Below are 16,618 nucleotides of genomic sequence, written 5' to 3'. Positions count from 1 at the left end.
GGGGAGGTTTATCCTGCTTCCTGAACTGAGCAATGGCTGCCCTGGTAGCAATAAGTACATGACCTATAAAATACCTGTGGTTAACTGGGATATCATCCTGGAATATATGTAAAAGGGCAGTGGAGGGGGACAAAGACAACTGCAATCCAGTAACCTTCAGGATCAGATCCTCTACTTCCAGCCAAAGAGGGCGTATAGCGGGGCATTTCCAGAAAATATGGAAGATCTCAACAATTTGACCACATGCACGCCAACATAAGCTAGATTGAGAAGGCCAAATTTTGTGTAATTTATGTGGGGTCAAGTAAATGAGTTAGAGTAATTTCATAAACATTTCAATATGTGAAATACATCTAGACATTTTAAATATAGAAAAGAATAGTTGGGACCATACTTGCAGATCTAGACATATATTTAAATGCTGTTCCCATTTAATAATAGTTGGTAGCTTCCGCTGTAAGTAGTAGAGAATACCAAAAAGAAATACCTCTTTTGTGGGAGATTGAAGATATACGTGAAAAAAACATGAGGAGGAATCAAACCAGTCGAGCCTACCAAGTGTGGGAAGGATTGAATCCAATGCCTGACATGAAGTCAGAAATCTCTAGAGGGAATGGAGCAGCTAGCTTGTAATTTGGCGAAGGAAAGGAGGGTATTATTTATAAAGAGGTCACGAAGAGTGCGGATACCACTGAGTTGCCAGGAAAATAAGTTTAGATTTGGGATTAAATATGATAAGCCCTGAATAGAAAGGTGGAGAGATGGCAAGTTAAATTGTAGAAAGGTAGATAGGCCATCCCACGCTTTGAGAGAAGCTAGTGTCGCCCTGGACATAGATTTTAAAGAGACGCAGAGTCACAGAGGGGGAATTTGCCTAGCATATCGCTTTCCAGCCCAACCCAAGGTTTAGGATTAAGAACATTTGACCAATCACTAAGCTGATCGACCAAGCACGAAGCTTGGTAGAGTGCTAGATTGGGGTAAACCAAGCCCCCTGACGATCTAGACATCATTAGATATTTCTTAGCAATCCTGGCTCTCTTATTATTCCATATATATTTATTCAACACTGCATAAAATCTATTTAACCATGAGGTAGGGAGGGTCCTGGGGATTGACCTAAATAAATATATGAGTTTAGGAAGAAGAATCATCTTGACGGCCGCCATTCTGCCAATCCAGGAGAACTCATGGTTCATCCAATCTTTTGTGAAGGCACTAAATTGGTTCAACAGAGGGCCATAATTATATTCAAGAAGAGTGTCTTCTTTAGCTGACAAAGAGATACCCAGATAACAGAGAGACTGCCAGTTATAATTATAACTAGATTTAAGGGAATACAGGAGATGGGGTGGGACATTTATTGTTAATACTTCCATTTTAGATGCACTTAATTTATAATATGAGGCCGCAGAGTAATCATGAAGCAGCTGTTGTAAATTTGGGAGAGAGGTTCCGGATGTGTTAGTAACAGAAGGAAGTCGTCCGCAAAAAAGGCAAATTCTATGTTGTGACCCGTTTATGAGAGGACCATGAAGGAGGGGGGTGGTACGGATATGTTCTGCTAAAGGTTCTATTGCTAAAACTAAAATTAAGGGAGATAAGGGTCAACCCTGTCTAGTACCATTGCTTATAGGGAACAAAGAAGACAGGAAACCATTGCAACAAACACGTGCTCCAGGTGAACTATAAAGTGCAAGAATGGCATCTAAGAACCATCCTGAAAAGCCATATTTGGAAAGTACAGCCTTTATGAATCCCCAGTGTAACCTATCAAAGGCTTTCTCGGTGTCTAATAAAAGCACCAGAAGCGGGTCCCTTGCCTGTGTAAAATGCTCAATGATATTCAAGGCTCTTCGTGTGTTGTCTGGAGCTTGTCGGCTCAGCACAAAGCCCACCTGGTCTGGGTTGATTAAATCAGGGAGCAACGGATTCAATCTATTGGCTACTATTTTTGCATATAATTTTATATCAGTGTTCAGTAGCGCTATGGGCCTATAATTTTGGGCATTAGTGGGGTCCTTGCCTGGTTTGAGAATGATAATAATCTGAGCCTCAAGCATTTCAGGAGGGAATGAGCTTGCATTGGTCCCCACTTCAAACACCTGCATCAGCGCCGGTATAAGATCTGATTGAAACCCCATATAAAAATTGTTAGAGAAGCCATCAGGCCTAGGCACTTTATCACGTTTCAGGGACCCGATGGCATCTCTCACCTCCTCCTCTATTCAAGGATTCTAAAGACTGGTCAGCAAGGGAGGGCAGTGAAAGATCTCAAAGAAAAGCAGAGATAGTCTCTGATGTGGGTTGAACAGTATGTACATCATCTTTCAGATTATAAAGGCGAGAGTAATACTCTGCAAAAGCATGAGAAATGTCTAGTGGATTGGTTAATTTGGCTCCAGACAAATTATATAAGGCCCCGAACTGAAGCACGAGCCTCTTTTCCTCTCAGCTTCCGAGCTAGAAGGCAGGATGCCCTATAACCATCAACATAGAATCTTTGATTCATCTTATCAATAGTGAATTTGATCTTTTTCAAACTATAAACCTCTAATTCTTCCCTAACTTTAAAAATTTCCTGAAAGAGTATAGAATTGGAAGGGTCAGATTTATTTTGATCTTCTAGGGCCCGAAGTCTAGCTTCTACTTCCTTTTGCTTTTGAGCTTCTTGGCGCTTGATTCTAGATGCTACTTAAACTACTGATCTTCTAAGAACTGCCTTAAGGGTGCACCAAAAATGAAAGGGTGTAGTATCCATGGGTTTATTATATTGGATATAATCTAAAAGAGTGAACTGAATGTCCTGCTTCACCTCCATAGTGGATAGAAGAAAGTTATTAAATTTCCATGGTCTGGTGGAGTGGAGAGACCCACCACAGTCCCATTGAAGTGTCAAAGGGGCATGATCAGACCATGTGATAGGGAGAATGCTTGAACCTCTAACCTGTTGCAGTGACGATTTATCCATAAGGGCAAGATCAATCCTGGAATATGATCCGTGCACATGAGAAAGAAAGGTGTAATCATGAGTCGTAGGATGCATAGCCCGCCAAACATCATACAAACCATACTCCAGGATCAACCAGCTAAAGACCCCTGAAGCACCAGTAGGATCAGCAAAAGCACCACCAATTGCATTATTAGATTTATCTAATAATGGACATTTGACCAGTATTTGGAGCATATACAGATGCTATAGTAACAGCTTTCCCCTCCAACTCCCCTATCAAAACAAGGTATCTACCTAGAGAATCGGCTACTTGGGATTTTAAAACAAAATTAAAGTTACAATGAAAAAGGATTGCCACCCCTTTTTTGTAGTGGGGCCAGAAGCAAAATAACCAGATGGGTAGTAGGGGTCAGAGAAGGCGGGAGAAGCATCTTTGGCAAAATGGGTTTCTTGGATCGCTATAACATCCATTTTGTGGGTTCTAAAATAGTGGAGGGCAATCCTACGTTTCTGAGGGAAATTTAATCCCTTTGCATTAATGGACATGAAATTCACCATCTTAACAAATCTAGAGAAATGCAGAAACACATCAAGAACATCCTATCTATACTGGGTCGATCAACACTGACAAAAAAGAATGCAAAAAGATAAACATCATATAGCCTGTAAACTAAATGGGGGGAGGGAAATGACACAAAGGTGGGAAAAAGGGGGCATAAACATACATGACTCCATGGCGGGAGTCAGAGAGGCTACAAAACAGAGTGGCGAAAATGGTAGAACCATGTGGGTAGTGACATGGTTCCCACCACCTGGGAACAAAATAGCAATTAGCACTTAACAGTAGTATAACACACACCATATATAGCTAAACTAGCATATATTACTTAAAAATAAAGAAATTAAGCCTGTAATGGCAATAGTAAATAGAGAGAACGACAATACAAATACACCTTGCATCAATCTACATTGAAAACAAATATAGTTTAAAAAATATTTACGATGATCCATAACTTAAAGGCTTATAAAGAAGACAATTGGAGTTATAAGGAACTGCATGGACCATAAAAACTCCAAAAAATGTCCAACGGCAACTATAGGTGAAACATTCCAAACATAGAAACAAGTTGAAGTGAGAAAGTGCAGGCTGTAAAACAATCAGCTGTTATTGCCCACTGTGGACCAATCTGAACTAATTGTAGAAGTATGTTCAGTAGATTTGGTAGCATATGGGATCCGCCAAAGGTCCAGTTCTTTTATATCGTCTTCCAAGGAGCATAGCACTTTTGTAGAGCCATTGTAAGTGACAATAAGTTTTGTTGGGAAACCCCATCTATATGGAATTTGAGCTTGGTGTAAAGCTGATGTGATGCTAAAGAATGATCTTCCTTTATTTAATGTAGCTGGGGAAAGAGCTCCAAATATTTGTAAGTTGCCCAATGCAGCGGAGGAGGGTCCAGCATCTCTAGATGATCGAAGTAGGCAATCCTTCACATGGAAATAGTGCATCCTCATGATAGTATCTCACGTAGAGGCCACAGTGGCATTGCAAGCCTTAGGGAGACGGTGAATGCAGTCTAAGAGGAATTGTGTGGGAGGGAAGTCCGGGAGTAATTTCTGAAATAAAGCCAGAGCAAACTCAGGAAGTTCGGAAAACTGTACCGTCTCTGGAATTCCATGGATTTTAAGGTTGTTCCTGCGTGCCCTGTCTTCAAGATCAGCCATTTTATCCCGAAGTGCAGAAAGTTCCATTTGGGTAGTTTCACGGGCAGATATTAGGTCATTGTGAAAGGTGACGACCTCTCCCATCTTAATCTTGAGAAGGTCTGTAAGACCACCTAATTCAGTGACATCATGCTTCAATTCCCCAACAGTAGAAGATAATTCAGCTGTGATATCTATCTTAAGAGCACCGAGGAGTTGCAGCATGCGCCTCGTCCATAGAAGCGTCATCTGTGGAAGCATGTGGGGATAAAGCTGTAGGGGGTAAGGATACTGAATTTGAACCTCTATACGCTCCTACCTATACCTTCTAAAACCTACCTATAAACCTCTAAAATTGACGCTATTTGCATACGCAGTCATACAGTAAAATAAAGACTTTAGACCTTGAACATGTGTTTCCAAAGCACAAAGTATTATTCGAGTAAAATACAGATAGTTACACGCTGTGATCTAAGTACAATTTAGCACAAAGAAATTATACAGACCCTAGGTACAGTTATACATAGGCACGCGCTCTGGACCAGATACCGGCATCTGCAAGAAACCTCCGTCAATCAGCAAGAAGACTCCAGACTGGGGTCACAACACACACATTTATACCCTTACAGAAACAGACAACACAATAGAGAGGTTTGTTGCTGATCCCATTGGTTCCCCATCACGGTGCATTTGTTACAGGACATTTAACAGGTTGATTCAAATGGACACAGGTCAGCCTCCGACAGCCTATTGTCTCCTCTATTCCCCCTGCATGCAAATCTAGGCTGTTTTCACAAAATACATTTTGGTGCTTTATATCTCTACGGTCCATAAGTTGAGAATGCACGTTGCGATCTTCACACCGATGATACCGGAAAGCTGTTGAGAAAGTGCAGATCAGTATAATACCAAACACAGCTTACTTATCACGTATTAAACCTTAGATACCAAAATAGCCTTTATTTCACAGCATTTGTAATAAATGGAAAAAACTTTAATCTTATACTTTAAAGCTATGGAACCTTTTATGTGGGTGTGCATTGTGTAAGTATTAGGGGTTTGGGAAAAGACGCTAGTTAGCTTTATCTGATTTGGGGCAGATGTGCACGCATGCAGCTAATAAACAGCGTTCGCATGCAGGATATTGTCCATTCGCTAATGTGGTCATGTTAATAGCGCAACTGCGTAATTTGCGGTGTTTATGCATGTGATTCTATTTATGATGGATTTATACATATATATCAATCATTTTTAAACTGCAATGCAATGTTTATCAGTAATGAGATTCACTCTCAAAAATTTTTATGAGAAACATTCTAGTTGTGCACTATTTCATTTCTGTGGAAATCCTTATAACTATTTTGTTTGAACTTTTTCAATTAAATTGTTAGATACTACACCATATTGCGGTCTCCTCTTTTCCCTTTTTGTCTCCTTTTCATATGTTTTGGAGGAAATGGAACTGGACTAACTACATTTGAAAATACCTAAGATCAACAGAGAAAAAAATATATGAGAGACTTTTTGGACATTCCTTGTTTTTCTCTCTATTCTGTTAATTTCAATTTATCTTTGATTGCATCAGCGCCTTTGTGTATTACCACTTCATATATTGCATTTTATCATTACTGTTCTCGGTGGGAACATTAGTTTTTTTACACTTTGGCAGAGAGCTTGCGCCAGTGTGTGCTCTTAAATTTAATTTTATTGTATTAGGTTGGAAAGATTGTAAACAGTCATATAAGGCCTGGGAGAAGATACTGGGGTTGTCTATGAACCCATGGGACACTCATGTCCATGTGTAGTGTACACCTCCCCCTAGGTGAGAAAAGAAAAATACTGACAGTCAGGGTGTTAGGGCACAGGGAAGAAAGCAGAACAGAGATTGGGTATCAGTTACATCAATTACCATTACCAGTTTTTCCCTAGTACTTCCCATCAACCTGTCTATCTGCAGACCACAAGTATGACCCGACTCCTAGCGTTGGCTCCCACTCTCCAATAAAGCATTAACGGCCACAATTGGAGCTGATGCCTGTTGGAAGTTTCCTGTATTCTGTGTATATCCCTTATGAGGGTATACAGGTACTATCTGGTTTGGGAGTCCTACATTCTTCACTTTGCAGTACTTACTTAGGTGTCCCACTTGGTTGCAGTTAAAACATTTTTGTGAGCGGGGTGGATGAAAGGATTGTTGTGGGGGTTGAGCAGGAGGGAAAGGTGGTGGGTATGAGTAAGGATATTGAGGGAAAGGATATTGTGGGGGGTATGGAGTTTGTGGGTAGTATGGGACTTGTGGCTGTGTGTGATAAGTGGGGTAGGGCTGTGTTTGCAGTGGTGTGGGATTGGTGAGGACGAGTAACTGTTCAGGTGCAGGTGTGTGTGTGGGTGCAGGTGTTTCTGCTGGCTGTGATATTACCGTCATTCCTTCTAGAGCTTGAATACTGATAGCCATTAGTTTCTCGCTCTGGATCTCTCTCTTCTTTGAGATGTTTTTGTCATGTTCTATGGCGGATTCTATGAGGGTATATATTGTGACTCCCCTACAGCCAGGCTGTGAGGTCTGAACCCGGGTCTTTAGGTCTTCTTTAATGCCACCCATGAGTATAGTGACAATCATTCCCCTGTGATGAGTGATATCTTTAATATCTTCTAACCCAGTGTACTGGGTGATAGCCTGCAAAGCCCGGTCGCAATAATCTTCTGCAGATTCACTCTCTTTTTGTTTTATGGTGAAAATTTTGTCCCAGTTAACTACTACTGGAAAATATACACCCAATTGAGTTATAATACAGGTAATGTTACCTTGGTTCACTTGGTCTGTTAAGGGAACTTCACCATTCAATACACAATCCGTGATAAATTTTGTCACGTCACTATTGCGTGGTAGACAGGCCCTTAACACCATTCACCAATCTTTATTGGTTGGCTCGTGGGAACTACCCAAATTTCTCAAAAACCTTTGACATTTGGCTAATTCCTTTTTAGGATCGGGGAAATCATTTATGATGGAATTTAGCTCTGCTCTTGTCCAAGGACAATGCATTACCACTTCCCTTGTGGGCACTATTCCGTTCACATACGCATTTCCACTCAGAACAGTTATTGTCCGAATGGGATGCAGACCTTTGAACTTATTACCTGGCTGGGGGTTTGAAATGGCAGTCATGAAAAGAGGCTCATCATCCACATCTTAAACATTTTTCTTATGGTTACTTAAGAGAGGGTACAAATTAAATTTTTATGGTTTTTTTCAATAACTGTACCTGCACCCCCATCCACATAAGGTGGTGGTGGTGCGCGTGAACTACTGGCAATACCTTCCGCAATGCTACCCCTTGCTGCACGTGTGCGCTGTTTTGCGGCTCGCATGTATTGCAATCTAGTGCCGTGGATGTATTTTCTGGTAATGCGTTCGCAAGCAGAAACTAGTTTGCGTTGCTTGCACATTTTTAAACCATGCATCCGTTTCATGCTGCCACAATTTTAAACATTCGTAATATTTTACCTTTTTCACTCGAGAATGCACCAAACAGATGTGAGCTCGGACATTATTCAATATCTCCTTATCAAAACTACCAATTCTAGGAAACGGCCTAACACTCTTCCTCATCATATTAAACCATAAATCACAATACCTGGTTGCATTGGCACCATACTTAGTATGCATAATATGTCGTGCTGACCCAAGTGGCATTTCTAACAGCAGAAAATCATTTAACATCTCTACCGTTTGCTTGGCCCCCATCCTGGGAGAATCCTAAGTTTTTCAATAAAGATTTAAATTGGTGAAAGACAGTCTAGAAACTCTCACTTACCTATGGAAGTTATTTCTAGTTGCTCCCGCTCACCTATGGAAGTTATTTCTAGATTCTCCCACTCACCTATGGAAGAAATTTCTAGATGCTCCCACTCACCTATTATCTCTTAGTTTACAATCACAAGTTTCCAGTGAAGCTCAATTACAATGCTCCAGTAACCCAACCTAATTACTAAACACTGCAATCCCACTGAGAGCCGGTTCCTTACAAAGACAACATGTACACCTGCTGCTGTGTATAGAATGGTAGCTACTACCAAGCAGCTAGGCTAACTCCTGCACCTAGCCCTTAAGGATCATACAATACCCTTAACATTTAGGACCCGTGTTACACCCTAAACAAATACTCACAACCACACACTCTTTTCCTGCGCAGAAAAATCCACGTTAACCCAGTTATTGGCAACAATTGATAATGTAAACTCAACGGCTTTGTTTAAACATATGGCAGCACGACCGGAAATATGTAAACGCTATTGTGTGACTAGTCACATACACAATAATGCGGCTACAACACAACCGTATGACTCTTACCCTTTAGCTGCGTATGCAAAAGTGCGTCTTTACTGCGCACGCAAAAATGCGACTCAGCCGTATACGCAATACTGCGGCACCCCTTTTTAGCATAAAATACTATCAACAAAGGAAAACAAACTTTTTTCCTTCTTGTCTCTGGATTCTAGTCAGCATACCTTGACTCACACAAATTAACGGGTAGCGACTTCTCAGCATCGAGAGATTGCAGGTAAACCCTGCATGTGGCCACTCCACCCTTTGCTGAGAGATCGATAACCGTATGTTTATCGTGTGAATAGGTAATTGACCTCACACTATGAGCCCCCATCTAAGGATACTGAATTTGAACCTCTATACGCTCCTACCTATACCTTCTAAAACCTGCCATAAACCTCTAAAATTGACGCTATTTGTGTACGCAGTCATACAGTAAAATAAAGACTTTAGACCTTGAACATGTGTTTCCAGCACAAAGTATTATTCAAGTAAAATACAGATAGTTACATGCTGTGATCTAAGTACAATTTAGCGCAAAGAAATTATACAGACCCAAGGTACAGTTATACATAGGCACGCGCTCTGGACCAGATACCGGCATCTGCAAGAAACCTCCATCAAGCAGCAAGAAGACTCCAGACTGGGGTCACAACACACACATTTATACCCTTACAGAAACAGACAACACAATAGAGAGGTTTGTTGCTGATCCCATTGGTTCCCCATCACGGTGCGTTTGTTACAGGACATTTAACAGGTTGATTCAAATGGACACAGGTCAGCCTCTGACAGCCTATTGTCTCCTCTATTCCCCCTGCATGCAAATCTAGGCTGTTGGTTTCACAAAATACATTTTGGTGCTTTATATCTCTACAGCCCATAAGTTGAGAATGCATGTTGCGATCTTCACACCGATGATACCGGTGTTGAGAAAGTGCTGATCAGTATAATACCAAACACAGCTTACTTATCACGTAATAAACCTTAGATACCAAAATAGCCTTTATTTCACAGCATTTGTAATAAATGGAAAAAACTTTAATCTTATACTTTAAAGCTATGGAACCTTTTATGTGGGTGTGCATTGTGTAAGTATTAGGGGTTTGGGAAAAGACGCTAGTTAGGTTTATCTGATTTGGGGCAGATGTGCACGCATGCAGCTAGTAAACAGCGTTCGCATGCAGGATATTGTGCATTCGCTAATGTGCGTCACGTTAACAGCGCAACTGTGCGTAATGTGCAGTGTTTATGCATGTGATTTTATTTATGATGGATTATATATATATATATATATATATATATACACACATATATATATCAATCATTTTTAAACTGCAATGCAATGTTTTATTAGTAATGAGATTCACTCTCAAACAGGGTGGAGACAGGTGCCAGCCTGTCTGACAGTGAGTTTAAAAGAGCAGATTTCTTACCATTGTTCATTCAGTCAAATTCAAGTGTCTGGGCCATATTACAATTGCCACAGCTACACCTGTCCACATGTTGGATCTCTCCCTTTACATGCAAAAACACCCACAGTTCCTGGTGTATTGTCTTTTCTATTTACTTTTCTCAGGAGGCTGTTTCTCTAGTTGATTTGGTATTTCTCTATGCAAGGTTGTCCCCAGTACCAAAAACATTGCCATCTGTACTTAGCTCATGAGTTGTAACTTAAAATGGCGCTGTGCAGATTCTTATTTCTAAGATGGAGTCTGGTTTCCATTCGCAAGATGGCGTTGCTCCAAGCTAATTTTATACTGATTCTGTCTCAGCCACTAAACCAGCTTCGACAGGGGAGAAGCAGGCTTATCCTGTAACATTAGTGGTCATGAAGATTGTGTGAAATCTCTAGACAGCAGAGGGGTTGTAGATGTAGTCTTGAAAAAGCTCACCTTTAGCCAATTTGGTGTTTTTCTTAGGTCCCATATTTTCTGGTTATAGGTCTAATTGGAGAATTAGTGTTTGAGTAGTTGCTGAAGAAATGGGGATATGCTATGCGGTGTGCAGCTGCGGTGGTGGTGGGAAAATGGTCACATTAGGAAGCAATCAGAGCCATGGAAACATAGGAGATTCCTTGTGGAGTAATGTATCACATTAGCCACATGATGGCAGCAGAGTGACACTGTTAGAGACCATTAAAAATAAATGTACTCATAGCCAAATGGAGCAGAAAAATAAAATAGAAATATACTACTATTTATTCAAGGTGGTATCATGAAGGGTATCCATATGAAAGGTACAGGAGAGACAGGGTTGAATGGGCAGCAAGCAAATGGATGCTCTAGGCCAGCTGTGACAGGTAGGGAGAGTTTGCTGTGGCTCCAGTACCTGTGAGAACGCCGCTTTGTGCCCTAACACCCGGTGTAGGCAGAGCAGAGACCCCAGACCAGCTGACAGGTCACACACCGCAGATGCTGTAGAGAGGAGTGCAGGGAGCAAGTGCTAGAAAGCCGGGAGCCGAAGTCCGCCTTCCAAGATGGTGGCCGCAAGAGGATCAGCAGCAGTGAGACTCCTGTCAGCTAGGCAGGCAGCCCGGGAGCACCACAGAGATGTCCCGCCGCTACACTCGGGGAGTCCACCAGGCCGGCGGTGACAGCAGGAGACCCCACCAGACATCCACAGCGGGATCGCGGAGACGCCGCATCTGATGCCCCCGGGGAGTCACAGAAATTGAGGGTGCGGCTACAGGGTATATGTTAGGCCTCTCCACCAGGAGCGTCAGGACACAGTAGAAAAGCACCGCTCCGCGTCCCATGATACAGGGAGGTGTCAGAGCAGAGGGCCACTGTATAGCTCCTCCAGGTAAGTAGAACATTTTGCACAGTATTAAAACTGTAAATGAAAGAGCCCTTGTCTCTTGCTTCCTTCTTGTGCAGCAGCCAGGCCATGCCCCAGAAATATATGTTTTTATTCAACTCCCCTGGTCACCATAATTTTAGCCCTGCCCCCATATAGCCCCATCGTAATGGGCTTCTATTCAATTTTTATATTACAACAGAAGTAGTTGACCATTATATTTCAGGACTTTGTGATAGTTCTGCAGTGTTTAATGACAGCCACTCTATTGTGCTGGGTTGTCCAGCTCGTCTGTTGCTGGGGAGGGCAATAATATAATCTCTGAATATCAGTTTCACAGATGATCTCGGCACTTGAACTGCAGAGATCAGTAATAGTGCTCAGAGGGGAACTCCAGTTCTCCTATTTGCACTTAAATTTAACTTCACTGCTTGGTGCATGTGCTGTAGAATGCTGTTCACATGGCATTCTGATGTGCAAATGTGGCAGTGATGTGGGCATTATGAGACAGCTACATCCCTGCTGGGTGGCCAAAGGAGGAGGAAGAAGAGGGGCTTTCCTCTTAAATTGCCAGGGGACAGAGGAGCAGACACAGTTGTATGGGATTTAACAGCATCAGTGAAAATTCTACCCAAGATCACAACCTCTCTACTACCCTACTAAGCTTCCATATATTTTTATGATAGATCTTTGTGTATGTTTTTAATGTACAGTTTGCTCCTGTGTCATTGTATTGTGTGCTGTACTATATACACACACACACACATATATATATATATTTGCATTTAAAGTGTTTATTTGTGTGCAGTGCCGCATGTACGAGGGATTTGTGTGATTTGCATGATTGATCGTGTGAAGGCAACCAGCTATGTAATCCATTCTATATGCTATATATATATATATATATTCGTGCCTGTGCACAATAGTCCTTCAAAATGGGATCAGTCTGGACTATGTGCCAGTGTTCAAGGATGGCTTTTTCCAACACTCCCTATGTTATGTGCTTGCAAATACCAATCTGGTATTGTCATCTTCTTTAATAGTTGGTTTAAGTAAATCCTCTCTGTTAAGCCCCAGACACTTCTGTATGGCACCTAGGACTTCCCTGGGGTCATAGCCCTATCAATACATTTTTGGCCCATCTGTTCCAATGCCCCCATAAGGTTGTCAGTGTCTGATGTAATCCTGATAACCCAGATTAATTGAGAATATGGTAATCACCATTTAAGGGGTTGTGGATAAAAACTTGTTGCTGCTAGCAATGTATTCCTGTCTGTTGGTTTCCTAAAGATTTCCGTAGAAAACCCTCCTTGTGTAATTTTCACACAACCATCAAGGAACACAATTTTTTCAGTACTATACATACAGGTAAATTGAATAGACCCAGGTAACTCATTTAGCCTCTTTACAAATTAATTCAAAGCTGTCTCACCTCCAGTCCACAGTATAAAGAGGTCATCAATAAATCTCATGTAAAAACTTATAAATTTAGAAAACCTTGGATCAGACATAATGTGTTTACTTTCACAAATGTACATATAGAGGTTTGCATATGAAGGGGCCATGTTTGTACCCTTAGCAGTCCCCTTTAACTGTAAATAAAATACATTATTGAACATAAATTAATTTTTATGTAAAATGGTGTCCATCAATAATAAAAGAAACTCAACTGGTGGACCCATATACTGTGGACTAGAGCTGACAGCCTCCTTAACAGCCTGTAAACCTTCATCATGTTCAATATTCGTATATAAGCTGGTCACATCCAGTGTCACCAGTAGACAATTTACAGGTGGTTGACCAACCAACGCCATTTTAACCAGAAAGTCCACCCCCTAACAACAGTTGCCTGGGAACAGGAACAACAGATTTAAACTCAGTAGAATAGGTGGCTCGACTTGCCCTGATGAAGCCGGACATCCGGTGAAATGTACATAGGCATGTGATTACACTGTGTCTTGAATGTGTTAAACAAATGTATGTGAATGCAGTGTAAAAGAATAGCAATAAAGTACTTATCCTTACAGTACCCGCATCTCAGCTGAACTCAAGCGGCAGAGAGCGGGCATAGACTGCCAGTAGCAGGTGTCTCCATTACCTGGATAGATGAATACATGGCACGATTTTTGACACAGGAATTTCCCAGGGTTCCCCTGGTATATATACTACCTAAAGTGCACAAATCCCTGACTCAGCCCCCTGGGAGGCCTATATTATCCTCTAGGGGTTCTCTGAGCCAGAGTATGTCTCAATTTGTGGACTATTATCTACAACCGGTGGTACTAAGTATGCCATATTTCATTAAAGATGCCTCTGAATTTCTGGTTAAAATGGTGTTGGTTGGTCAACCACCTGTAAATTGTCTGCTGGTGACACTGGATGTGACCAGCTTATATATATGAATATTGAACATGATGAGGTTTACAGGCTGTTAAGGAGGCTGTCAGCTCTAGTCCACAGTATACAGGTCCACTAGTTGAGTTTCTTTTATTATTGATGGACACCATTTTACATAAAAATTACTTTATGTTCAATAATGTATTTTATTTACAGTTAAAGGGGACTGCTATGGGGTCAAATATGGCCCCTTCATATGCAAACCTCTATATGTACATTTATGAAAGTAAACACATTATGTCTGATCCAAGGTTTTCTAAACTTACACGTTTTTATGTGAGATTTATTGATGACCTCTTTATACTGTGGACTGGAGGTGAGGCAGCTTTGAATTAATTTGTAAAGAGGCTAAATGAGTTACCTGGGTCTATTCAATTCACTTGTACTTATAGTACTGAAAAAATTGAGTTCCTTGATGTTTGTGTGAAAATTACACAAGGAGGGTTTTCTACAGAAATCATTAGGAAACCAACAGACAGGAATACATTGCTGGCAGCAACAAGTTTTCATCCACAAACCCTTAAACGAGGATTACCATATTCTCAATTAATCCGGGTTTTCAGGATTACATCTGACACTGACAACCTAATGGTGGCATTGGAACAGATGGGCCAAAAAATTATTGATAGGACTATGACCCCAGGGAGTCCTAGGTGCCATACAGAAGTGTCTGGGGCTTAACAGAGAGGATTTACCGAAACCAACTATTAAAGAAGATGACAATACCAGATTGGTATTTGCAAGTACATAACATAGGGAGTATTGAGAAAAGCCATCCTTAAACACTGGCACATAGTCCAGACTGATTCCATTTTGAAGGAGTATTGTGCATAGGCACCACTCTTTTGCTACAAAAGAAGCCGCAATCTAAAGGAATTGATCAGTTGCTCAGATATTAGTCCAAGAATCAATAAAGTTAACAACTGGCTGCAATTACAAAATGGTGCATATAAGTGTGTTGGCTGTATAAATTGTAGATACATGCTACAGGGAACACATTCACACACCCCATCAATGGGACAGCATACCATCTTAGACATCATATGTGCTATGAAATGCAGTTTGTGACATATGTTATCATCTGCCCTTGTAAGAAGTTATGTCAGCAAAACTATAAGGATGGTCAAGGAAAGTATCGCTATGCACAGGTCTTCGATTAAAATGGCTACTGTTAAAATTGAACCCAGTACACCGCCTGTCGCAAAACATTTTGTGACACATGGACATACCATCAAGGACTTCTCATTCATGCCCATTGACCATTTACCACCCATGAGAATGGGAGGCATTCAGCATAAGCTGATGGATTCACTAGCTTAGAACCATGGTGCCCCACGGACTGAACGAGGAGTTCTCACTTGCTCCATTTTTGTGAACTCAATTAAGTACCACATTTTTACCCTTTTGGCCCTTTTCTATAGTATATTAACAAATGCCTAGAGACCTTCTTTAGAAAAAAGAAAAAACAAAAAACTTCCTTAATAAGAGAAAGTATCTTTGTTGCCCACAATGATTTCCTATGTTGTCTCCATCTCTTTTCCATATATTTGTTTGTTGATCTAAAATAAGATTATATTTACTGTGTTTTTATGTACAGATTTACAATATAGTTACAATGTTGCTCCAACCAGAGGATAGTTCTTTAATTTTGGAGGGGTTACATGGTGATCGACTATACTACCATTGGTTATTTATATTGTGAGTTTAATGTCTTATGATAGTCGATGTAAACATTATTCTATGTTACATAGCATTAGAACTAGTGGTTGTGATTGAGCAACAGAGTAACAAACGTGATATTATCTGTAATTTATTGTTTGTTCTAGTCAGTGTTTTAGTGACATCATGTCACTGCTGGTGGCTAGGAACCTTGTTATCTTCCCTGTGGACGTGAGCGGCCACACGAGTTCCACTTGCCGGCATGTTGCTTGGCAACCACCGGACAGCGCGGCTGTGACACTTTGCCCTGGGAATCCAGATTCTGTGCCTACTGAGTATTTTGTGGGTGATGGTCACACAGGTGAGTCCAGTTGTTAGGTTAAGTAGTGGGGGATTTAAGCCAGCTCATTTAGTGGTATTAGACAGCAGTCCCCTGAGGAAGGAGGAACTGTTTTAGCTGTTGGGATGTTTATTGCTGGGTTCAGAGCATGACTCCCCAGTGTTTACATAGATGATATATGCTAAGTATTGGATGTTTTTCTATCAGTGTTTTATTGAGATGGCTTTTCATCCTGGATTTAGTATACAGCAAAAGTGTTGATTGTGCATTGCTTGGCTGTAGATCAGCATCACGTCCAGGATGCCTATGAACATTACTGAAATACAAATAATAGCTAGAGAGCCATTTGGGAGGCAATCCTAGGCATGTAATGTATATTGTATAACATTAGCATAGGTGTCAAAGTTCTCTATATGCATTTAAACACTGTTATTGC

The sequence above is a fragment of the Taudactylus pleione genome, unplaced genomic scaffold (genome assembly GCF_031769625.1).
Source record: "Taudactylus pleione unplaced genomic scaffold, aTauple2 ptg000025l, whole genome shotgun sequence".
NCBI classification, from domain to species: Eukaryota; Metazoa; Chordata; class Amphibia; order Anura; family Myobatrachidae; genus Taudactylus; species Taudactylus pleione.
Note: the sequence above shows the minus strand (reverse complement) of the source record.